Source organism: Lissotriton helveticus, chromosome 9 (genome assembly GCF_964261635.1).
Source record: "Lissotriton helveticus chromosome 9, aLisHel1.1, whole genome shotgun sequence".
Classification (NCBI taxonomy): domain Eukaryota; kingdom Metazoa; phylum Chordata; class Amphibia; order Caudata; family Salamandridae; genus Lissotriton; species Lissotriton helveticus.
In genome coordinates, this window is record NC_136070.1 from 1078930673 (window position 1) to 1078957235 (window position 26563).

The window sequence follows — 26563 nt, forward strand, 5'->3', positions numbered from 1 at the left end:
GATTGCTTCCCAACAGGACATTTTATGCTTTATTGACTATGTGTTTATTTTTTGTGGTACTTGTTTTAACTTGATTTTTTTCAATATTTTTACATGATATATGTTTCCTCACCACTATTGCAAACATATTACTGAACTGAGAAAGCCGCCTCACACTTAAAAGAAGCGTCCATACTGAAATTCCATTCTTTTCATCTACAGCACCTACTCTCGCAGTGGGATGTGGGCATAATGGGAATTTGGGAGCCAAACACTCTATGTATTTTCAGTTGCAGAGGACCCCAGCTTCCTCACATGCATTGACAATCACCATGCAAGAGCTGTCTCTTACAGGGGTGGGATCAATCACCCCTGAAGTCTGATGTGGAGTGTCTGACTGAGGGACTAATGTTCATAACACACATCTCAGGAAGGTTTGTTCACCTGGGGATCACTGCTCACTTTGGTGGTGTTAATGTTGTTTAGTCTGGCCGCTGGCCAAGGTACTGCACAGAAGACTGATTGCATTCACGCTTCATTAATGCCATCATGTGTCTGACTAGATGTTGGATGGTCCAGCCGGTTTGGAGCTGGCTCAAATAGCCATACATCTGTAGACTCTCAGTTCTAGACTAGTGAGCAATGTTTGAAAGTTACCTTTAAGTCGTTTGGTGACTGATAAGAATGAGTTTAATTCACCCTTCTTTAGAACTAGTTTGTTGCCTCGTTTAAAATTTCCAGAGTGATGGGTATAGATTATAAACTCTCCGATAAAGTAATTTGTCAAGAGCAATGTGAGTTAGTTTTGTTAGGCAGTGTGCTACTTTGAAGGACTTTATTTGTGTATACTTGGTGGTGCAGAAACCATTTTGTCAGTGAACCGGCAGCTACATCCTACAACCCCTCCAGCCTCCTGTGTCAGATCCATTCTTTTCTTGGCCTCTTCAGCACCTGGAGAGCTGTCTGCACTGAACCAAATGCCCAGGTAGTAAACAATAGGACCAATAGATCAATAGCGATACAAACCTCTATTCCCGATGTGTATTTAGGGCATTTTTAGATTTTGAGAAGACTTGTTAACCAACCTCAGCTCATGCCAATACGATTGTATCATTCCAACACAAAGGGATTGGTATGGTTTTGGGACCTGATGAAGCATGCAGATGTTTGGATTATAAGCATACAGATGCCATTCATGATTCATTTAAATAGTGTAGGAGACATAAGTCAACTAAAGTGAGCACTGAGCCCATATGCTTGGAATGTATACCATCCATGAACTTGGTAAAGCTCTATTTATGTTACATAATTAATAAGAAATCCAGGCGCAAATCCATGCCATTTTCGATAAAATATTCTTCCATGAAGGCTCCTTAACAGAATGGAGTGTATACTTAAAATCAATAAACTATCTTCTAAAACAATACTCTCCCACATAGACACCTACTTCATTGAGTGTAATGATAACCTCAAACACTCCTACAAAGTTCATATTTAGTCACTACCCCGCCTGAGCAGAATAAATAACATTTTATTTCCATTTTGATCCGCATCTGGATCTGGTTCAATGTGACTTTTATCTTCCTCAGACCACTCTCTGAAGACTTCTGGATCCAGGCAAAAGCTGGTGTTCCTCACTACTTTCCTGCTCTCACCACATGCTCATTTTCCCTCACCAATCATTCAGCTTTTCTTCTCACTTACTGTAGTCATTCTTTGCACAACATCCATCTTGTCTTAGCCCAGGGATCTGCGAGCACACCCTGCTTCCTTGGAATACCCCCTCCATGTTAACAAATGACAATTACAAAGTAAAATTACAAACTTAAAAGAAACTATGATTCACTAGTTTTTGTTAGCTAAACTAACTGTAACCTGCGCCCCTGCCATGCGCAATGTTGTCATAAATGATGTTATTTGAGATGTCATCAGTGATGTTCTCAATGCCGGCACTGAACATGTCAAGAGGGATGTAATATGTGAGGGCGCGCCATGAGTATGGGTGCAAAGCCTGGATTGAGGCCAGGGCTGGCATCCATCCCCCTTGGGTAGCCCACACCTCGCTAGGCACTGCCTTTGGCCATATGCAGCATGGGGTTGGACTCAGGACCTGGTCTGAGGCCCACTTTGTGCCCAACCCCCCATGGACAGCAAATGCACAGCATATGATTGGAAAGCAGTGCCTGTGCCAGTGTTTTATTAAATATGTGTTTTAGGATCCAGAGACTGAGTACTTGAGTCCAAACCTGGCAGCCACAACTTTTTCTTCAGTTGTGGCCATCCAATCAGATTGTGTGATTTTAGCGCACAGTACCACAAATCTCTGCAGTGGATCCAAGGTGGTAGCATGGTGGGGAATATGCATACATTTTGAACGTTAATATCCCAAAACCTACTGATCCGATTTAAACCAAATCACAATAGGCACACTTTGAGAGTAAAGATGAAGCTTTCTGCCGCATTTGAAGTCATTATGTTTGGCCTGAATTCCTGTTCAATTTTCCCATGGAAAGTTGCATGGGGAAAACATGTTTTTGGGCCCCCTTTTTCTTAGCCCCTGCTTGATGGATCATCCTGAACTTTTCCAGGGAGTAGCTGAGGTAGATGAGACACTTTTTTGTAAAGGTTAATGAAGATTCATTAATGGAGCCAAACTTATTAGCAAACAAAAACAAAATCCATTTCCTATGGAAACGTGGTCATAATTATAACTAAAAACTACAAACAAGTATCTCGCCTATGGTTACAAGGAAGATCGTATTTATTGCATAAGTCAGGTTGGGGTGGCTTTCTGGTAAATCCCTAGTGGGAAAGCTTGCTCCGCATGGCTGGTGTAGGGAAGGGAAACATTATTTTTTTATATATAACCCTCACACACTCTATTAGAGTCATGCTTCATCATCAGGTTCACCCTGACTCCTAAAGGTCAGGGTGGGCTCAACCATATTTCAGGGTGCACTTAGTGAAAAAGGGTGACCAGGGGGGGCTTAACTAGAGACTGAAAATCCCTCACCTTCTCCAAGATATCCATTTATTCGTGGATATGGGGGGGAAAGCTAAAAAATAGGAAATGGGTAATATGGACTATTATGGTCCTATTACCCTATGTTTTGTTGACCAACATGTTTCAGCCCTGCACTATGGCCTGAAAAAGCCCTGGGCTTTCATCAAGGTATCAAATAAACACTTCCCTGGATAGTCGAGTGCACACCTATGTCATGCTCTACATTAGTTGGGGAAGGACAACACTCGCCCTTCCTGTGTTTCAGTTTTTCTTGTTTCACCTGTAAGAGAAAAAGCCATGGTACATTTTTGTATAAAGAATTATTACAGCAGGGTTACAAGTGAACATATAGAAATAAATTGTAATTAAAGGAATGCATGCATATCGCACTGCATGCGTGTTTACTGCATCAGCCTTAACGGGAGGTCTGTGCTTGAGTTCCTTGTGCACCTTTATTGCTAATACTATGGAGTATAAAGTGGTTCTCCATTAGTAAATCCTATATCATTCACACTATACGTTGAGATATATCTAGGGGCCGGTCTAATAACGACCCTAATATGTGATAGTTCACTCATACCTATCCTTGTACATCGTGCGTGATTTGCGACATACAACATATGACACACACTTAGTCCCACATTTAAAGACAGACACCACACTGGTTAAAAACAGTTAAAAGTATATATATATACATATATTGTCCTCCAGTTTTCCAAAATGTATTTCCTAGTTCTGTATACCGATACTCACCAATAATTGATAGGTTTAATACAACTCAAGAGTGAGGTAGAGGCACCCTTTAGTCACACCCTTTAATTCTAAAACACCCTTACCTTCCTTTACCCCTACCCATTCCTGAACCCCAAAAAAACTTACCTCCCTTTACCTTTACCCACCTCTGATCCCTAACCTTGCTGTACCTCTACCTACTTCTGAACCCTAAAATACTCTTAATTCCTCTCTGCCCATCCCTGAACCCTAAAACCCTTAAGTTCCTTTAACTCTACCTACCATTGAAATGTAAAAGACTTACCATACCTTATTACTAGATACTTATCTTCTCCTATGGTATAAATGCATGCATTGTAAACGACCATGTGTTGATAAAAATGTGATGGAACTGTATATCGTGGTAACGGATGTGTTGTAATGTGCTAACAAGAAACGCACAAATGCATTCACGTTACATATTTTACAGACATATCATCAAATCCTGATTCGTATAAAAAGTATTTTAGATTCTTACTCATTTAAAGCACCTATAGATCGTAGGTGAGTGTCTCATTCAAAGTCCCTTATGTGGGCAGTGATGCAGTGCCTACATTTGCACAGGTCTCTGTGATTTTATTGGGTGCAGGGAACTTAAATGTTTATGTGGCAACCCGTTGCTCCTCATATATGCCTTTAGTTTAAAAAAATTCTCTCTGGGACATGAATCTATCGAAAATTTCTTTGGGACCTGATATTTGGTTTTAAAGTCAAGAAGTTAACAGAATTTTATGAATAATCTTTAAATCGCTTGATTCGACGGAAAATAGTTTTTTTAAACAAACAGGTGAAGCAATACGCCAGTCAGTTAGTGCATCGTTGGTGCTAAAAATAAGAAGGATATGGGGACTTCTGTTAATTTTTACACCCATCACCCTCTGTGGGCACCCTGTCTCTCTGCAGTGCCCATGATGCCTGTCTGCCTACAGGCTGGTGCTACCATCGTTCTCTCCCATCACAGGCCTCCTTTTACAGGCACCTCTCAGCAGCAGGTTGATTAGTTGACTTCTTCAGTTTTCTCAAGTGCCTGTCTTACCTACCTTTGCCTTAGCTCAGCTGTCTGGTTGCAAAAAGACTTCTTCAATCAATCAATCAGCATTTGTAAAGCGCAACACTGTCATCCCTAGGGGTATCTGGACGCTGTGTCTCTGAAGAGCCAGGTCTTGAGTCTCTTCCTGAAGTCTGCCAGGAAGGATGCTGTATGGAGCTGGAGGAGAAGGTCATTCCAGGTCTTGGCAGAGATGTAGGAAAAGGAGCAGCTACCGCTGCAACTGTGACAGATGCTGGGGGTGCGAGGGCGGGTGAAGAAGAACGTAGTTGTTTAGAGGGTAGGTGGAAGTTCAGTCAGTGGTTGATGTAGGCAGGTCCTAGGTCATGGAGGGCTTTCTAGGCATGTGTGAGGATCTTGAACTGGCCACTCTTATGGATGGGGATCCATTGGAGGATTTTCAGGTTAAGGGGGAGGGGTGATGTGGGTTGTTTAGGGAGGCTTGGGATGAGTCTGGCTGCGGAGTTCTGTATGGTCTGGAGATCTTCTGAGAAGCTGTGTGGAGATGCGGGCATACCGGTTGTTGCTGTAGTCGAGGCAGGTGGTGACGAGGGCCTGAGTTACAATATTTCTGGTGTTGATTGGGAGCCATCTGAAGATTCTGCGGAGCATACAGAGTTTGTGGAAGCAGGGCTGCGCTGATTTGTTGTTTCATGGTCAGTTGGCTGTCGCGGAAGGTTGCGTGCATGGGTGGTTGGTGTTAGTGTAGGTCCGAGTTCTGCAGGCTGCCAGCTGTGGTCCCATGCGGAGGTGTTCTTCCCGAAGATCAGTACTTCAGCTTTGTCAGAGTTGAGCTGGAGGCAGTTATCACTCATCCATTTGGCTACGTTGGTCATAGCGTTGCAGAAGTTTGCTTTGACGCTGGAGGGGTCCTCGGTGATCGAGAGGATTAGTTGAGTGTCATCTGCGTAGAAGATTATGTTGAGTCTGTGGGATCTGACGACATCTGCAAGGGGGATCATGCAAAGGTTGAACAGGGTGGGGCTGAGGAATGGTCCTTGTGGTACACCGCATATGATGTTTTTGAGGGAAGAGGTGAAGGGAGGCAGCCGGATGCTCTGTGTGCATCCTGTGTAGAAGGAGGTGATCCACTTGAGGGTGTCTTGCTGTATGCCTGTGTTGTAGAATCTGTTGATGAGGGTGTTGTGGGAGGCAGTGTAGAACTCTGCTGAGAGGTCAAGGAGGATCAGGGCCACAGTTCTCCACGTTCAAGGAGTGTTCTGATGTCAGCTGTGGTGGCAATCAACATGGTCTCAGTGCTGTGGTTGACACAGAATCCTGATTGTGAGGCGTCCAGTCACTGGTTTTGTTCCAGGAATTCGGTAAGCTGCTGGTTGATGGCTTTCTCAAGTACTTTGGCTGTGTAGGGGAGCAGGGAGGTCGGACGATAATTTTTCAGATCCCAGGGATCGTCGGAGGCTTTCTTTAGGAAAGGTCTGCAGTCTACTTGTTTCCATCTATCTGGGAAGGTTTCTGTTGAGATGGAGGTGTTGAGGATGCTGGTGAGTTGCATGCTGATTGGGTTCATTGCGAGGTTGTAGAGATGGTGGGGTCAGGGTTCGTGGGCGCCCTGGAGTCGATGGAAGACATGATGGCAGAGGTGGTCAGGGTGGTGAGCGGAGACCAGGTGGTAACGGTTTGGCTTATGTTCGCTGGTTGGTTGAGGTCGTTGGGGTTGAGGGTGGCAAGTTGGAGGTTGAAATTGTTGTAGATGTTGGTGATTTTGCTGTGGTAGTAGTCTGAGAGGGTATCGCAGTATTCTTGAGAGGGGTGGATGGTGTTCTCTTATGGCTCTTGTGGACATACTAAAAGCTTCCCTGGGAAAGCTTTCCATCCATTACTTACTATTGGCTTTGTGGTTTGTAACTCACACGTTCTGACTTTCTGTTCGCTGGCTTTATTTGCTTTAGGCTATCCAGCATGTCTTCGTCCCTCCCATAGAGCAAAGCTTATTCACCAGCGTTCCTTATATTCTTCCATGAGTCCTGGCTTTTTGTAAGCAGGCCTTTAAATTTTGTTCTTATCTTGTCACATTTGCTGTGCATTCAAAAACAGAGGTCAAATGTAACCCCGGGCAGAGAACTCCGCTCCGCCAGCAGAGTTGGTGGAGTTTTGCCAACTCCGCGCTCTGTTGAGAACGCAGAGGTCAGGCAAAACTCTGACTCTGCAGCGGAGCGGAGTTAGCCGCCCCCTTCCTATGCTCAATAGCAGTAAAAAAGCCCTTAAATGCTGTGGCGTCCCCGGACTGCCCTCCTCCTCGACGTGGTCTCTCTCTCCTCCTTGTCCTCAACTTCCTCTTCCACGCAAACCCCTATGCTGTACGTCTTGTGAAACTGCACATGTGCACATGTTGTTTTTAAAGTATGGAGGGTGGAGGGGAGCGGAGCAGAGTTTTTTTCCAACTCCGTGGAAATCCGCATAGTGGCACTCGGCAACCCTGCCCGGGCTTAGACAAATGTCAAGCTCTGTCTTCCGAGGAATCTTGGTGTTTATTTTTCTTTCTCTGACGTCAAAGTGGGAGGAATTATGTGACCATCTAGTTGGATACTAGGAATGGGAAAAGGAAGTTTTTTTTCTAGCACACTACAATATTTAAATGTCTGTAAATGAACTGTGCAATTTTTTACTTATATATCAGAATTGGAGAAGCACAAATTAAGCAAATGCTTTTGTAATCCGGCAGTGGGGTAGAAACATATATTTTGGGATAATCTATACAGATCAGTGTATTAGGTGATGCCATTTCCCCACATTATCATTTGTGAGTTGTATAGTTATATCAGTAACACTGTATTTGCCAATGTTGTGGTCATTTTAACTGAAAATGTGCTGTCTGTAAGTGCAGTACGCTAACACACCCTGCACCCTCCACTGTAAGCCTCTCCACTCTATGACCATCCACCCTATGACAGTCTATTCCACTTTATGACACCTGGCTCCACTTCATTACACTCCACTCCACCACACTCCACTCTCTGTCACTCTGTGTCACTTCACTCTAGGCCACTCTACTCCACTCAACAAAACTCCACTCTGCGTCACTCTACTCTACCCCCCTCCACAGCACTCTATTCTACTCCACTCTATGAAAACTTTAATCCACACCATGCTACTCTACTCTACACTACTCCACTCTACACTACTTCACTCTACTACACTCCACCACACTTTACACCACTCTACGTCCCTCCATTCTACACCCTACCACTCTGACAGTATACTTTACTCCTCTCTACTCCACACCATGACACTCTACTTCACTCCTTCCCACTCTACGCCACTCTAGTCTACTCTACTCCACTCCACTCTACTCTACTCTAATCTACTCAACTCTGTTCCATTCCACGACACTCTTCTCCACTCTATGCCACTATACGCCACTCCAGTCTACGCTACTTGACTCTAGGCCATGCTACGCCACTCCACTCCATGACTCTACTCCATTCTCCGGCTGGACAGCCTTAATATAGCACTGATTTCAGGCCTATATTCATTGTTTTTCTGCTGCATCTCCCTGGTCAGGGACTACTTAGTAATTTATAATGATCTACTCCATTCTACGCCACACCACTCTACTTCGCTCTACGATTCTACGCCACTCTATGCCATTCGACTCTACACTACTCTAGGCCACTCCACTTCACAACACTCTACTGTACATATCTCTATGCTACTCCACTCTGACATTTCGCTGTATGACACCTTTTTCCACCCTATTCCCCTCCACTCTACGCACCTCCATCCTACTCCACTCCATTCCACTCTGGTCCATGCCATTTTACACTCCACTCCACTCTATGACACTATTTGCCAATGTGTACAACATTGCTAAAATACATTGACAAAAAAACACTGACAAAGTCATAGCTTTTGCTTAGGCGAGACGTTTTGGCTTTGCTAATGCTTTTCTAACAAGGGCTGTGATGAGCTGAATACAAGTAAATATGTAAAATGTGAAATATGATTATTGCAAAGCTATTGCACAGTTTCAGTTTTATATACATGAAGTTTGGCCCGCATACGGTAAATGGTCCTCTTTCTGAGCCCTGTGCAATATCCAGAGGCATCCAGGAGGGGTGCACTCTTTCGCCCCTGTTATCATAGCCATGGACCCATTGGTTTACCATCTACAGAAAAATCACATGCACTGTGGCCTTCGTTTTAAACCTTGCCCATTACTCATTTCTATGTACGCTGACGAACTTTTATCATTTGTTCGGCATCCCTCGGTCAACTTGACCCCCTTAACGCGGAATATTATTAGTTTTGGTGGCCTTTCCGGTCTGCATATTAATTGGGCGAAATCCGAACGTTTTCCCGTCACAGATGTCCCTAAGCCTACCCTTTGTGATTACCCTCTTAAATAGTGCAAAAACTTGACTAAATATTTGGCTGTCATTTTACAAAGGGACAAAGAACAAGTGATTTACCTCAATCACTGCCCTTCCGTCCATATCTTTGCAGTCCAAACTGATAACTGGTTTCAGCTTCCTCTCTCCATGGCAGGTCGTATTGCCATTAATAAAATGGTTGTACATCCTGCTTTTTGTATTTCTTTTTAATACACCCATTACTTTGACAAACTCAATTTTTCTTACACTGTGGAGCCTCCTTTTAAAATTAATTTGGGCAGGTCGTAGGCTCGGATCACCAGGAATACTCTTATCCTTCCCTAGGACCAGAGTGAGTTTGCAGTCCCTGATTTCCAAACGTGCTTCCTGTGGCTCAGGCCCAGTTTGCATATCATTGGTACCATCCAGATGCCCGCCTACCTTATGCTAAACCTGAATGTGACCTGGCAGGGATGCCACCCTTAGCAGCTCTGTTACCACAAGGCCTGAGTCTATACCCTTCGGATATCTAGACTCTGTCAACAGTGTTGGACCTGGCAAAAGCTTAATAGGGTTCAGGGCAGTGTTTTCCTATATTCCCCTGTGCTTCCTCTGTCCCAAAATCCATGGCTGCCTTTCACACTCGAATAAATTGTCCAACATACACTGACAAGACACAAACAAAACACGCTGGGTGACGTATCCCTGATTTCCATGTGCTTTCTCATTTGGTGGACACTAGGTTCACTGACTCCACATATATAGATACATTTATATTTTGCTGGCTGCATGGGACGCTCCGCTCCCGCATCCCCTCCTACCCTCTGTCCCCCGATGACTTCACTCCCCTCACATTGTTAATAACGGATTCAGTGGGGACCCACATGGTTGCTAACCTAAGAAAAGTATACAAAAATATATATACACAAAAATGCATTTTCTATTGTTAATTAACTTCTTCATTCTAAAGGTAAAGAATAACACACAATCAAGGTGTCTACATGTGCAGACGAGTTCTGAATTATGATGATGTCCTACAGCATGGGCAAGGCAACATCTTGCTTACTCCAATATAATATTAATATGGTTAGCAGCTAGATAACCTATAACTAAATTCCTTTATTTATTGCACACCCTATATTACGCATGTAAGATGAACACCGCAAAACCTCGTTTCATGATGGTTGTGACCAGGAATGCAATTGACAAGTAGTTGATTGACAAGGGCCCTTTTTCTGATCTGACTTGTTTATCCTATTAGGAAGAATGACAACAATTTTGACTTTATAGATTGTTCCTCTATGTGCTCACTGTAATAAGCAATTCGGGTCTGATCACAAAGGCCTTTTGAAGTACTTAAAATGTAGGCCTGTAGTGATACTATATGTACTCCTGCATGCCATCTCGATTTAGCCCCAAAATATCTATAATGGCAAAATTGTAATATTCAGGAAAATTCATGTACAATTAGTACAAATAGAAAGGACTGTGTCCCCTTTACACTTTTACTAAAAGGGATCTGAATGTTTCTGGTCAAGCACTTAACCTTTTTTTGGTAAATACACAGCAGACAAACAAGGCACCATCCACTTGGCTTTCATGGATCTGAAACACAAATGGTGATGGAAGGAATGATTGCAATTTGTCTAACCACAGGCATTCGCTTGGATAGTATTCCAACCCATCGTTCTTTTGCTCACTATGCTGACTCAGTTTAGGTTCAGCCATGTGCAAATCACCTTGACCCTGCTCCTCATGGGAACAGTCTAGCCAAAATGTCCAGGCCTGATCCTAACAGAAAGGAAACACAAGCAACCTAGGAACAAGTACCCCCTAATAAGGGCACCTCAGCCACGTATAGTTTGGCTCCAGTGATATAGTGAGCATGAGACCCACCTCTGGGCATACCCTTGCCACTTAGGGCGGTACATAAAACACAAAAGGTGATGGGAGGAATGCTTGGAATTTGTCTAACCCCTGGCAATCATGGATCTGGTCAGTGCATTTGACAGAGTAGCCTACCCTAAACTTTGAGTGATACTGTCAAATCTAGAGGTGGATGAGGTGATTATTATTTTCTTAAGGCAATTGTATCAGAACACCACTGCATGTGTCATATATGGCATCAAAGGAGTGTGTACTAATCAGTTCAAGATAGAAGGAGAGTAAGACAAGAGTGCATACTTGCATCTTGACTTTTTAATTTGTATATTTATGGCTTAAAAGAGCAGGGTATTGAAATGTCCAAGGTAAAAAATGTTTTCAATCTTATACTACCTTATGTAGACGACGCGGTTCTAATGATGTAATCTGTGAATGGTCTGCAAACACTTCTGGACGCATTTGCCTTGAATATAGACAATCTGGACCCTAGAATCAACTTATATAAGACCATTATGACGATCTGTGGACTGAAGCGGACGAAAATGTGTGCATTCTCAATTTATGTAACGATTGTGGAAAATATATGAACTTTTTCCTATCTTGGTATACAATTTGACTCCAAGGCCTCGTGGACCCACCAAAGATCTATCAGGAAAATATGATTTGAGAATTCTGTTACGACTATATTCAGGTTTTCCAGTAAGTTGGACCAAAAACTTCTATAAGAAATGAGTTTATTAATACAAATCTAGATCTGTACCCGTTGCATCTCATGGAGCAGGCGTATGGGGCTTTTCGGATTGCAGGGATTTATAACTTGCTGAAAACTCTTTCTTCGAAAGAGCTCTGGCTCACCAGCCAGTAGTTCTAAATATATAGTCCATGGAGAAATGGTGCTTAGTTACAAATATGATGTAATTAAGTCTCACCCCCTTTAACTGTGGCATGCAGTATTGTCGAAACCAGAAACTGCATTTAATTGGCTGGTACTTCGCGATTGCTTATCCCTTGACCATGCACACAGTATCACCTGGCTTGGTTGCATAGCCTTTCTTGGTAGGAAACTGGGGAAACTGGAGTATTTTACTAACTCAGAATGCATGTGCACAACCCACAAGAGAGAAATCAGTACTCCATGGTTGCAAATCTTTGAGAACTGATCACAGAGGCCACTAAAGCAAAAGGATTTACTCGCCTCTTTTAACAGCAGATAAAATGCAACAGTATCTACATATGATAACGCATAACGAACCGACTGACCCGATTCCAATCAAAAATAATACTTTTAATGTTGCGTTCCCAAAAATGGAGGAGTGGTCCAGAACTACTCCGCCGTGCCCCTTTGCTTCCTGCCATTGTTGAATGAAAATGGTTTTAGACATTGTAGACCGGCTATGGTTTTCTTGCAGAGGCTTCGTGCTGAATTTGTTTGCTCGGCTATGATTGCATTTTGGTAAAATACTTGCTAAGACTGATGAGACTATTAATATGAGTTTGCTGAAGGCATCGTTTTTAATAAGTTTTCTATATTTTAAAAATTATTCATGAAATAATGTAATGCCACATATTGAAAGGCTAGTATCTTTTATGTTTTTTTTCTAAACCGAATAAAGATTTATTGAATTGAACTAAATTGAGTTCTACAGGAGTAGGTTTTTATTTTCTCCAAAATAGTTTTTTGAGTTGAACTCCCAGTGGTTGTCTCTCCCTTCCTCTTTAGTTTCGCCTTCCCCCCGTCTCTCTGTACATCCCTGCTTCCCTCCCTTACTTGCTTCCTATTAGGTGGGCGAATATTCCTTTCCAGTGCTGCTATCAGATTGATGTAAAGTTAAAGGTAACTGGAGTGATACCCTTTGAGTAGCCCATCCCTTCTCCTGACATGAAACTCATTAGGTCAGTCTAGTCTGAGCATCCATAAACTCAACAAAAGTTACATCTATGGAAGGCCCTGCAAGCTCTCCCCAGCACACGACAAAAGGCTGTTTCTCACCGCACACACCTGTCTGCCCTTGTTCACAGGAAAGCCAGCGCTCGTGTTTTCCTTTCCAATAGGAAAACAAACGTCAGCATGTGAATCCCTAAAGAGACATTCTCCCACAAGAGGACCAGTGCTGGCTGCTGGGACCGCCTGTAAGCATGCCACTTACTGGCACAATTTATTAGGCTTTGATTAAATTGTTGAGTTCTCCAGGAACAAAATGTACCTTTAAACTATTTGCTGAGGCAGGTGCAGTTACTCATAAGAGACTCACACCATGTTGATATATTTCTATGGGCCCATAATTGTGTCCACCAAGTTGAGCACTATAGTGTGTAATCCCATCCCACTGAATTTTCAAAGTAGTTACTCTGCTGTGAGGCTGCTAAGCGGCATATTATGTGTGTATTTTGAACGTGGAGCTGTAACTCTAGGATTCCCTTTTTACCTCCCCCCAGATGTTTGTTAAAATGAATCGGTTTTATTTTTAGGGAAGGGCCCACTGAGTCTTTCAAGTTCCGTAGCACAATTACAGACTCAATATTAGAACAAATTCATACATTTGTGTGTTGAAAAAAGAAACCCTACTCAAAAGTGGAGACATCTGTATCAAGAATCACTTCTTCTCATTATATAAAGGGGTTATTGCAGTTACAAAATGTAATCTGTAAATGGCACTTTCATTGGCAAAGCCAATAGGCCTGGCTTCTTCTAAGTGTATGTGTATTTACTGTAGATGCACTGTACTGTTGACATCACGGGTGCACATGCTGACATCACGTAAGCAGGTACTCCTGTACACAAAGACAACACACATGGAGGCTTTTAGGTGCTGGATAGATACACGAGTACGTGGATGGGTGGATGTAATGATGGGTGAGTTCAGATGAATAACAGGAGGTGGGTGGATTGGTGAATGGATGGGTGTGTGGAGTGGTTTATTAGCTAGACGAACCTAAGAATGTAAGTGGGTGGATGGATGAATGGTTGGGTGGGTGGGCATGGATGTCGAGGAGAGCTCTAGAAGACAGGTACCACTGTCTCAGGGTAGACCTTAAAACAGTTGAATTAAGTGCAAAGGAATGACCTACAACGACTAAAAGGCGGCCTTGATAAACATGTCAAAAGAAAATATGTTTCGTTTCCAAAAGTACACATATCAGCTTTTAAACTGAAAGAGCCCCCCGTGGATGTCTTGTAGATTTTGGAATCGCAATTTCAAAATAAACCATGGCATTTCTCAAACATATTCACATTACCACAATGGCAATCTCAGTACTTTCTCATTCAGAAACTAGATTTTGCTGTTTCTAAATTGTTTTATCCTTATTCCGAAGATCAGTTATTTTAAATGAATTTCATATTAGTCTTGTTTTGTGCCCCTGTTGAGCAGCAAAGCATGTATAATAGTGAGTGAGTGTGGATGACAGAAAGTGAAGATGGATGCCAAAAAGTGAAGATGTGATGCGGACATATATGTCAAAGTTATAGAACGTGGATGTGTTGAGCAACTAAACATACCATTTCTGCGGGAGCAAATGTAACCAGGTGTACCCCTGAATAAGACATAGAGGCTGCATGTGGATTCACACTTTGATGCTGTGATTTGTTGTCAAAACAGAGGAAGGGTAGAGTAGATGCCTTTGGGTCGTATTTGACAGTGATGCATTGGGGTTTGTAGACCTTCACTCAACCTTGTTGCCTAAACTTTTGAAAGTGCTTTCACATTTTTAGAGTAATAATTCCACACCGAAATGTTGAGGATAAATTGACTTAATTTCAAAGAAAATACAACTCAATAATCTGCCAGGTGTAATTTGCTGTTTCAGATGTGAGAGCAAAACAGTATAACAAGTATTTGTTGTGACTTGTAAGAGTCCCAATCCAGGCAGAGTGGAGTGAGAATCCGAAAATAAGTATTGCAAGGAAATAAATAAATCGGATAAATCTGCCACTGGCTAGTTTAAAAATACTTTCCAAACATGGAAGTCTTAGTTTGATCACAAAGAAATACCAGGGAATATTTGAGTCCTTGCTAGCCTTATGAGATTTTCTGACTGTTCTGGTCTTAGAAACATCCATAAAGTGCTTATCTGAAGCACAGAAGACATTCTTGACTGCATGAGAGTGTTCCGCAACCACGCATGCATTTAACTATATGGTTTAGGGTTGTATAAATGCACTGTTACGTTGGACATGGTTTGCAATTATTTTCTTAAATCTGAAGAATTAGAAACTTTATGCTCACCCATACGAGAGATGGAAGCAGTCCTGTGGAAGGATGAGAGCCCACTGGAGCCCATGTCCCTTCCAACAGGCTCCATGACTTGGCATGGGCCTTCCACATGTCTAAAGTTAACCAGTCGCATTCCCACCATGTTGTCTGGCTCAACAGTGGAGCTTTCACCAGACCTCATCTGATCTACAGACTGCAAGCATTAAAAAGCAGTACTGAGAGACAGGCTGTGACTCTACTCTAAAGAGTGTGCTGCTCTGGAGGTCTGAGCTAGGCTCTTCAGTTGTATAATTATGGTTTTATTAATAAGGAAGGGAAACTAAAAATCGGTCATTTTTTAATCTATTCTTATTACAAGGCAGTTTGTGTGCCCAATGTATACTGAAACATGTTTTTTTGTCATTAGTTCCTGGTATATATTATGTTTATTACTGATAGCAAAGCCACCTAGTTCCTTGGACTTGCCCTTGCCGAAGTGGTCAATAAAAGCATGGTGGTAGTCATGAATTTTGACAGGAGATTTGGTCATCATATCCATTCCTATATGATGACGGTGATTATTGTGTCCTTTGAGATAGGATTTTGATTACGACCAGTACAGTGATCACAATTGATTTTATAATAGAATCCTAGCATTTAGTCCAATAGGCAACCTTGAGTCCTGCAGTGGTCAGCCATCTTTACTTGCACTGCTCTTTCAGTGTCCCAAAGCACGGTGTCATCAATTTCTGTAATTTGATCCATATTTCTACTGTTTTAAACATTGATGCTGAATGTTATTGGTCTACAATAATGTTTCCTGAGGTACAGACTCAGATGTTGACTGATGGCCACAAATATCAAGATTGTTCTCAGATCACTTAATTTATAGGGACCACTAAGCAATTATAAATCCAGAAGAACATCATGAGGGCCTACCTAAACGAATCAAGTCACACTCGCTTCCACATGCAGGAAGGCCCGCACTATGTGAGAATCATCAATGTCTTGTGGGCAGTTCACAATTTTATGTTCAGTTTGTGGCATTTGTGCAACATCCCCAGCCAGTCACTAAAGTGCATCTTTGAAGTTTCAAATGTGTCCTCTCAAGTTGGACCGCGTCTTGATGTTTCTTTCAAGGAGGAGGCTTGACCTGCTCTCATCATCTACTGGAGTACTAGTGGGTGTGTTCTAGCGCACACCTAATTGCCCCAGGTGGACGTCTGTCTCAGGAAAGTTTGTCTATTCCAAAAAGTATCTATAGTGAATGTTTGGGGGATGCTTCGCACTTGTGTCTAATGACAGAAGTCCAGGATATGATTTGCAATTTTCTTGATGATTATTTCAAAATATGTCATGCGATGATCACCAGCATTACATTTTATTGAAAGAAAAAAAATGGTCACCTCGCGACTAAGAGGGTTGGAGGCAAGTTTAGAGTCTTCCATCCTCAAGCAGTTGTAAAGGAAGGAGAGGGGATGTACTAGATTTGCAGTTTGATGGTCACCTCGATTTGGTGCCCTTCGTACGTAGACAAAAACTAAATATAGAGGTAATTACAAGGGCAATGGAAAAACATGTACTAAAGGATACCTGGAACATCTGGGTCCATTGGGGGCTTTTCTCCTTATAGTTTTGAAACCTTGTTGTGCATGAGTAAGCTCCCCTCCCCGTGCCCCCTCCATATTTAACGCGAGCCCTGACCATCCTGGAAACATATTCACTAATTCCATGTTTGCTCATCTATACTGATTCGTCTAGCTGGAGCCAGTGGCTTAGGATTTTTTCTTGTTGCTTTAGTGATTCAGCTTGCTTCCTCACTAAGATGTGGCTGTCCACACTATGTCCTCTGCTGTGGTCTGGCCACATTCATCTTTTTTATGAAAAGAGCGATATTTGCTTCTGAATGTGTTGCTAGGTTGCAGAATGTGAAAAATGTTACTTGTAAACTAGCAGGACATGCAAAATTATAATTTCACATTCATTTGGTGTACTTTGACCGAATTCCCATTTACTACAAAAGTTATGCTTGCAAGACTAAGGGCCTGATCTACATCTTGGTGGATGTGTTACTCCGTCACAACAGTGAGGGATATCACGTCCGCTGAAATAAAAATCAGATAGGATATAATGGAATTTATATTTTGGTGGACAAGATATCCGTCTCCATTGTGATGGGGCACCACATCCACCAAGACCTAAATCCGGCCCTAAGACAGAAGTGGTGCTTGAATTATGGGGAATAGAATGGAAAGTTCCTCCGAGCACTATTTTCTCAAAGAGCTTTGTCCTGCCTGCTCTTGCCGGCAGGAAAATTCAGGACATCTCTCTCCTAACGCATTTGCAATGCAAATGGTTTCACATTTCCATGAGTTCAACCTTTGGTATTGCAAATGACAAGGCCTTTTATTTATCTGTTTTTCAAAAAACACATAAAAAAGGCATTGTCATTTACAATGCCAATAGCTCAAACTCTCGTAAATGTGAGACCTATTGCATTGCAAATGCTTGTTGAAGGAGTAGTCGAAGAAAGAAAGGCTCCAAAATGGAAAATGTAATCTATGTGAAGGATAAAACAATACAATTAAATGTGAAAATTCATGTCAAATTGATACCTCTGTAAGTAGCATCAGAAGTTAAAAATCGCCGTAATTCATAGGAGTACAGGTGCGCCTGTGAGGATTTTTGTCTTTTTTTAATGTGCCTACAAATATATTTAAAAGTCTGACATTCACACAAAAAATCAGTTTTACAGTTATATTCTTTTTTTCCTAACTGATCTTTCTGCTTTGGCTATTTTGGCAGTCAGTGTTTTACACGAAACAGAGCTCCCTTGAACTTGGCTGCGTCGCTCCATGAGCTAAATACTTATTTAAATAAACTTACAGCACCACGGGCCCCACTGCTCATAAAGCAGCGTGGGCTGCCTGGCTACTTCTCAACTAACCCGCAGAGGCCCAACTGTGAGAAAAATAAGCCTGCACGGCTTACCCTTTCTATGCTTAGGATGTTAATTTGAACCTTTTTGCAATTTCCACACGTACCCTTTCTGGATTTCCAAGCAAGCACATGATAATTAACGTGAAGCAAAGTGCAAGACCATTGACAATTTTATTCTTGCTATTGCCAGTTTCATAGAAAAATTAGTTAAGAATATTTTGTTAAGCCTTGACCACCTATGAATTTAGAATATATTTTTCCAGGTGTGTGAAGCAGACATATTTCTACAGGATTTTTGCTTTTACCAGTTGGTTTTAATTAAATGTGTGTTTGACTTTTTAAGTAGCCAAGTACATTTCATAACCAGACTTATAACTCATTTCCTTCTGGGAGGATGAGGGGAGTGAAAAACAATGCCTCTATTCACTTTCCTGGTGCACTAGTTACAGTTTTGTAGCCTGGTGTCGGCCCTGTTTTGTAGCAAATTCAGCAGATGGCCTTTCCTAATGTTTGTTTTACCAAAATGCTAGCGATGCCAGCATCCAAGTGTACAGTTACATTTCAAAATGTCTGGCCAGTCTTACCTTGTAGTGGTTCCATGATGCTGGGATTCCCATTTTGTTTAAATTAGACAAAGCAGTGGCCCATTACAAATCTCAGCAAATGTCCTGTGGTCTGGGAGATATGACTTTTGGGTGCACGTCCATTTAACTAAACTGTTTCTGTTACAGTGATGCTGTCTTTTTATTAGTTTTTGCTATTGTAATTGTAATTGTATTTATATAGCGCTTACTACACCCAGCGAGGCGCCAAAGTCCTTTTTCGGCGGGTAGCACGCTATTCCGGAACCCAAAAAGGATTACAGGTGAATTAGCATTGGGAAATATGAAAGTAATTTGAGTGGTGAACATTTGAGTTTTTTATTTGGATTGAAAAAGGATAGTGGAGGGCTGGAAGAGGGAAGGCTTTGCATTTATATAGCGCCTGCTACCCCTGATGAGGTGACAAAGCACTTTTTGGCTCGTAGCATGCTAATCCGGAACCCAAACCGGATCAGTGGGAAATTAATTTAGGTATATATTAAATATATTTGAGCAGTGGACATGTTAATCTGTCAGTTGGAATGAAAAGGATAGTGGAGGGATAGAAGAGGGAAGGGTCTAGAAAGTGTTTTGTATTGGAGCTCAAAGTTGTAGGCGGGGTTTGGGATGAATAAAGGGGAGGTGAAGGGGGAAGAGTCAGAGGTAAGTGTTTAGAAAGGCTTGTTTGCAAGATCTGAATAGTAAAAGAGGTATGCAATGATGAAAGGAGGGATAGAGAAGGGAAGAGTCAAAAAAAGGGTTATTTTGGGGATCATAGTAGTAGAATGGGGTTTGGGATGAGTCAAAGAGTGGGGATACAGGATATATTGAGAGAGGTATAGGGTGAGAAATAGGGTGGTGCATTGGGGAGAGTAGTAGAATGAAGTTTGGGATGTGTCAGAGAGTGGAGGTGGGGGTTATATTGAAAGAGGTCTACGGTGAGATATAGGTAGTGCATTGGAGAGGCTGAATTAGAAGCAATATAAAGATGCATAAGTAAATGGAAGATATATATGTACAAAGAAGGTAATATATATAGATTTAAGTTGTATTTAAAGAACTCAGACTTTCAAGTGTTGCTGTACTTTAAGTTAAGTTACTTGTTTTAATGATTTTTTTATTCAATAATGAAGCAATTGTAGATAAATAGTTATGATAAAAATGTACTTATTTATGCAGTGACTTATATACTTGTTAAAAATAGAATAATATACCCATAAGTAATAAGCACATTTGTTAAGCAGATCTAACGGATATCTATATATTTAGAAACATCATTATTATACACATTTATACAAACCAAAACACATATGAAGATGTGCATTTATAGTCCAAATAAATGCTTACATACACAGGGATATGCTGTACATTTATGTTTGAGTATGATGGTTATGTCAGGAAGAGCCAACTCTTGAGTAGTCTTCTGAATATAAGGTAGTTATCTGTGGATCTTATGTTTGGGGGTAAAGAGTTCCATAGTTTGGCTGCTTGAACAGAGAAGGATGTGTCACTCATGGTTTTTTTTCTTGTATGTATCATAGGATTTTGTGGCGAGGTGCCACTCTAGAGAGGTGGTTCCTTTGTTGAATGTATTTGGTGATTTTATTCCTGATGAAGAGCGGTCCTGTCCCATGTATTGCTTTGTGAGTGATACAAAGCAGCTTGAATGTGGATCTTCTGGCAACTGATAACCAATGTACGGCCTTCTAGGCAGGGGAGAAGTGGGCTTGTGGTTTTATGTGCAAGAGTAGTCTGACAGCAGAGTTCTGAATCCATTGTAGTCTTTTCATAGTTGTTAAAGATGATCAGTGGTAGAGGCTATTGGCTTAATCGAGTTTAGATTGAACAAGAGAGATAGTAGCCTGGACCTTGTGTAGAGGAAGATGATTTGCAGAGTTTTGATTGCAACGAAGCTTGAACTAGCCTGGGCATTTATTGATAGCTTGGAGTCCATGGTAATTCTGAGGTTTCTTACTTCCTCTGATACTTTACGTTGTTTTACCCTGATCATCAGACCAGGCACCGAGTTTTGGAAGCATTCAATTTGAGATGGCTCCAAGTCATCCACTGATCAATGGCTCTGTGGCAACTGAAAATGTGTGAGTTTCCAATGTCTTTAGGGCTTTCCAGTTTAAGGAGTGTTTGTGTGTCATCTGCATAGTTATAGCATCTGAGGTGAAATTGATTGATCAGTGCCGGTAATGACTTCATGTACATGTTGAAAAGCATGGGTGAGATGATAGAGTCTTGAGGGACCCCTGCTTTGGTGAAGTACGGTTTGGACGAGAAAGGAGGGGTATGGATGACATTCGTTCTGTTTTGAAGGTAGGATGTGATCCAGTCTAGAGCAGTCCCCTCTATAAAGGTTTTGTAGAGTCTTTGTATTAGAGTGTCATGGTCAACCATGTCAAAGGCAGCTGAGAAGTCCAAGAGAAGTTGTGCAGCAACCCCGTTCCAGTCAACTGTGCTCTTTAGATCATCCCAGATAGCAATGAGGGCAGATTCTGTGCCTCTGCCCCTTCCTGGATGGAATCCTGTTTGGAAGTCTGCAAGTATGGAATTATCTTCAATGAATTGTGACATCTGGGCGAATGCTGCTCTTTCTATCAGTTTGCCCCGGAAAAGTCAATTTGTAATCGGTCTGTAGTTGTCGGCTTTAAGAGGGTCCAGATATGTTTTCTTTAGTAATGGGCAAATGTATGACCTTTTTAGATCTTCTTGAAATATTGCTGTAGTTAAGGATTTGTTGATGATTCTTCTTACTGGTGTGGCAGCAGAGGTAGCTAGAAGAATTTTCTTGAAGGTTTGTGGTGGACATGGGTCAGTTTGGTTCAACCAGTCAAATTTCAGCTGCCTTTGGCAATGAGTTGTTAATTTCCCCCACAGGCATTAGTTAGTGTCTTCCGTATTAAATTATTGTACAACACTGTATTGCAGATCATGGGGTTCTTTTAAAGTCTAGCTCTATAGGTCTCATACGACGGGCTAATAGATAAATACCAGGTAAAATGATTGACATAATTACAGATCCAGAAATATGATTTATGAGCAAATGGAGAACAGGGGCAATAACAGTGTTAGTTGTGTGGGGAATAGGGATGCTTAAGGAGATAATTATTACTTGACCTTTGGTACCTGGACTACTAGATTGGTAACCTCAGTTTAGTGAGTATGTAGTTTGAAAAGTTGGTGGCTATCTAGTAGCAATACAAAACCATCCATACTGTGGTTAACACAATTTTCACAAACATTTGCACCAACTAGCTTGTGTCAAAATAGCAATCCAAAATTAACCCTAAAGAGGGAATAAGTCACCTGCCCAGCATATAGAGAAGCGGAAATATCTTGCTATACATAGAAAGTGGATTTCAAAGTGGATCGAGTTTGAACTAAATGAAAAATAATGTTTTAATTTATACATCTAAACAGGTCTTATTTTTATTTGAATGAAATTTGTTGATGAGTACACAAAATATATTACATATATAAATAAATAACAGATATTGTTGGGTGGCTGTTATTTATCCTACCGTGACTGGTTTGTATAATTGCTGAATATTGGTTTTATTGTGTCTCCGGGTGGTTGCTGTTGGCGGTGGGCATGGGAGTCCGGGAGTGTGTCTGCTTTCTCCTCCTCCTCTTTCTCTTTTCTTTCCCTCTCCTTTGGGGCAGTTCCTGGGCGACAGGCACGCTGTTAGTGGGGTAGGCCGTAGCCATTACAGTGGTGTAGGGTGGCGGGTGTGGGGGGGGTTTGTTATTTTAGTTTGTTTTGTTCTATGGTCCCTTTCTTCTTTTTCCGTCTGTCTCTGGGAGGGTTCTTTACCTCTTTAGTAGGGTTGGCTGTCTTTCTTTCCCTTTTTCCTTTCTTATAAGGCTTCTACACTCAACTATGCCTTTAGGTTACTGGGGGGCGAGTTTTCAGAATGGTGCTCTGCTTTATTGTTTGCTGTCGTATTGTTTTTGCTCTAGGTCCGCCTCGGCGACTGTATTGTTTTGACAACTGTGTGGTTCATCAACTGATTCTGTTTGCTCTGCGGGGTACGTCCCCCCCTTACCTCTTCTTATTTTATTATGTGGTGTGACGCCATTGCTCCTGCAGCCGTTCCTACTCTACATAACTTAAAAAAAACGAAAACCTCATATATCCTTATGCTTTGCAGTGCGCACTCACACATGACGTATCTATGATATTGCTTTTTTCGGTCGTGTTCTTGTTTCTACATCCTGATTCATTTGATACGCTTGCGGCCGGCCCCTGTGGTTGTGGGCCTGCGCATGTAATACTTTGCAAGTTTCAATAAAGGTTTTAAAAAAAAAAAAAAAAAATAACAGATATATATATATATATATTTAAACTAGATAAAAACAAACACAGTTATATACATACTTTGAAAAGCAACACTACATATGTATAGGTCTCTCTTCTCCACCCCTCATATAATTCATACAAACCCAGTCACACCAAAGCAAATCTTCCCCACTTGCACAATCATTCACAACCCACTATCATACTTCATTCTCCTAAAAATCAAGCTAAGAAACATGCACAGAAACACACTACCTAACAATCGACCTTATAGTGCCAGATAGGTCTGTCAATGGAACATTTTTTGTGTCTTGTTCTAACAAAATTCATCAATAGGTAATAACTTTAGTCAGAAATTGCACATAGTCCGTTGATTGCAAATAAACTTTGTTGTCCCAATTCTTTCAGAAATAGATATAGTATTCCTGTCACGTTCTGTGCTGACGCGCGTTTTGGTGAAAGGCCAAGAAGTGGACCAAACCTTCCTCAGGGTACATTTGGTAATATACTTGGTAATTCCAACCACTCACAAACAGGGGGAGAGACCTTCTGATCACCAAGCATCATATCACATTAAGGGGCAGACGAGTGATCAAACACAGGTGAAATATAATAATCCAAAGTTTGTTTAAAGGATAAACCTATCAAGGGAGTCCTTCAGGGTGACAACAATCCAGCACATAAAGGTCAAAAATATATCCAAGCAGAATAAACTGAAGAGTTCAAGAAGCCGCACAGGGTACACGTCCTAAATCCGCCAACTCTGAAAAGTAGATGCACGCAGGAGATGTAGACACACGATCTGCTCCGGCGGGGCAAATACATCCAAAGCTAGAATCTAGCCGGAGCTGTCGGGGAACACTCAGCTTGCCAAAATAGCAACTTACACCAATGCATTTATCCACATAGTAGAGTAGACTGCTGCGAAAATGTTGGTGCAGAATTGCACCAGAACCAGTACCATCTGTGTAATCCGGAAATGTTGGTTCAATCAATCTAATTGGTAATCTGGACTCCTTTCACATTGTGTCTGAGGTTTACACAGTATTTAGGCCATGGCTGAAGGAAGAATATGAATGAGAATAACTATTATTCTCCTGCTACCTCAACAGATCACAATATGATGGGCAATTGCTACACCACCGATTGAGTTTCACACTGTTCTCTTAGACTGCTTGTCTCTTTCTTAAGTGATCCCAGATCTCAATTGCAACAAGGTTGATTTTCATCCAACCACAAATTTCTCACATGCTGAGTACCCCATAAACCCCTATATCCTCCAATCCTATTTAATATGAACATCTCTCTTCCATATGTATATTGTTCTTGTTTGACCACATCAGTATATTCCATCTTAATTAATATCACTCCTGCGCGGATTACATGTTATTCTATTTTTCCATTTCCTGTACAAATACTCATGGCAAAGACGTCCTGAGAATCCCGCATGAGTCCGCCAAAAGCTGTATTTAAACTCCTTTGGTTTAGCAGTACCTTCAGTCATCTGAAAGAGTTGGTGTCCTCTTAGGGTGCAAATCCAATCTTAAGCATTGTTAAACTCCCCTATTCAGGCATAACTATTTGTAGCCTCCTTCGTGCTACAACCAAAGTCAAAGTTTCTGGCGTTGTTCTTGACAAAGATATGCCGTTAGCCCTCAAAACTGTTTTTTTCAAGTAGCCTCTCTCCAGCCTTCCATGTTGATGTTATAAAAACACATTCCTGTGAATCTGAGAAATTGACTCAATTCAGATTGGGTAACTCTTCTCTCGGGTCGTAACTGGTAACCCACCTTCAAGTAATGGAAAATTGTTGCACTGCAGATTTGTGCTAGTGGGACCACGTTTTAAATTATTGCTGGAGCCTTCATTAGTTATTGGTGGCTAAAGCGATACAATTATGAAATTAAAAGCGTTTAATTTCATAACAGCTTTAATGTTATGTTTTCTTAGCTTATTTTATTGCACTAGCTTTAAAAGAATAGTACAATATTATGAAATCCTTATTCTTCTAACAAATTAACTGGGGAAACAATTCTCTTTTCTAAAGGGTGTGCCAACACATTTCGTGTTTTGTTACATGAACTAGTAGGGGCTGTTTTTGACAGGCACTCATCTAAAAAGTGTGTCTGCACGTTTTCAAGATCTAATTTAGGGTCAAGGTTATGCAAAAATAGCACTTAAGTGTGTGTGTGCATGTGTATTGCCTTAGTAAACGAGGATGGATTCAACCCACATCTGATAATGACTAGGGGTGAGTGTCTGAAAAGTTTCAGCGCTCTGTCCATCATCTCCTTGTGTTTGCTTTGTTCGCCCTAAGTTGGCAGGGTATGCCCAGCCGTGGGTCCCTTGCTCACTTTGCCACTGGATTCTAGCTAGCCTGGCTGATGAGGGGTGCACCCCGAAACTGGTTCCAGGATGCTTGTCTCCGGTCCAGGGAGGACCTGGCTTGGCATTTTGGGCAGGCCTGTTACCATGAGGAACAGGGTCAAAACTGATTTGCATATGGCTGGTTCTGAACTCGGGTGGCGAAGTGAGCTAAAGAACGATGATGGATTCAACCCAGATCTAATAGTGACTGGGGTGAGTGTCTGAAAAGTTTCAGCGTTCCGTCCATCATCTTATTGTGTTTGCTTTATTGCCTTAGTAAAACAGAACAAGGTATGCTAATTATTTTAGCTTCTCATATTTCAAAACATTCCCTGGAGCAGTCAACACATTTTATTAAACTCTTTATTAATTTAACCTAAAAGAATTGTTCCTACTCATTGAAAAGGACACGCTATTCTGTCCAGTGGGTTGAGTATAAAGCCTCTGCTAGAGATTGAGAATGAATTAAACCCAACATCTAAAAGTAAGAGGCTATTTTCACAACCTTTACCTCATTGTAAAACCCCTTTTACAGTATTTTGAGTGCAGAAACACTTTAAGTTACAATCCCAGAACCTATATAAGCTTCCCATATCAGACTTGTACTGTGTCCGTGGCTACTAGTTACTTTTGTGCACTACCAGTCTGCTAAAATGTACCTCCTAAATCTATACATTTCTAAATCTTAGATGTATGAACTTCCATATAGGTAAATGGCAGTCCGCTGGTATGTCTAGGCAGGAAAAAAGGACTGAATCACCGGTTAATATTATCAGCACTGTGAAAAATAGACCAGCAGTGTTCCGATTCTTTCAATGCTGAAACTGTTTTTGGATTGCTTATGCCACCTTGAGGAAGGTGTCTTTCCTCGTAGTTCCGGTTGGACTCTTCCCACGAGGAGCAGGTGCAGTACTGATTTGCATAAGGCAGGCTTTTGTCTACAGTGGCACAGTGGGCGAAAAACAATTGGTTGGAATGCTACCATGAGATATTGCCAAGGGTCAGATTCTTTGTAAGTTTTCCTCCCATCACCTGTTGTGTGATTGGTGGCATGCCCAGCCAAGAGACAGGGACTGAATTACTGGTTAATAAGATTAACTTTGTAAACAAAGCATCAGCAGCACTCCGATGCTTCTCAATTCTTACTCTACATTATTCC

The 26563-nt window shown here is 41.6% G+C and overlaps 1 protein-coding gene across 2 annotated transcripts in view; it reads left to right on the forward strand.

Annotated features, from left to right (window-relative positions):
* Positions 1–26563, forward strand: part of FRMD4B (FERM domain containing 4B) — a 596661-nt gene that overhangs the window by 66107 nt on the left and 503991 nt on the right. The gene's annotated exons all lie outside the window — the stretch shown is intronic.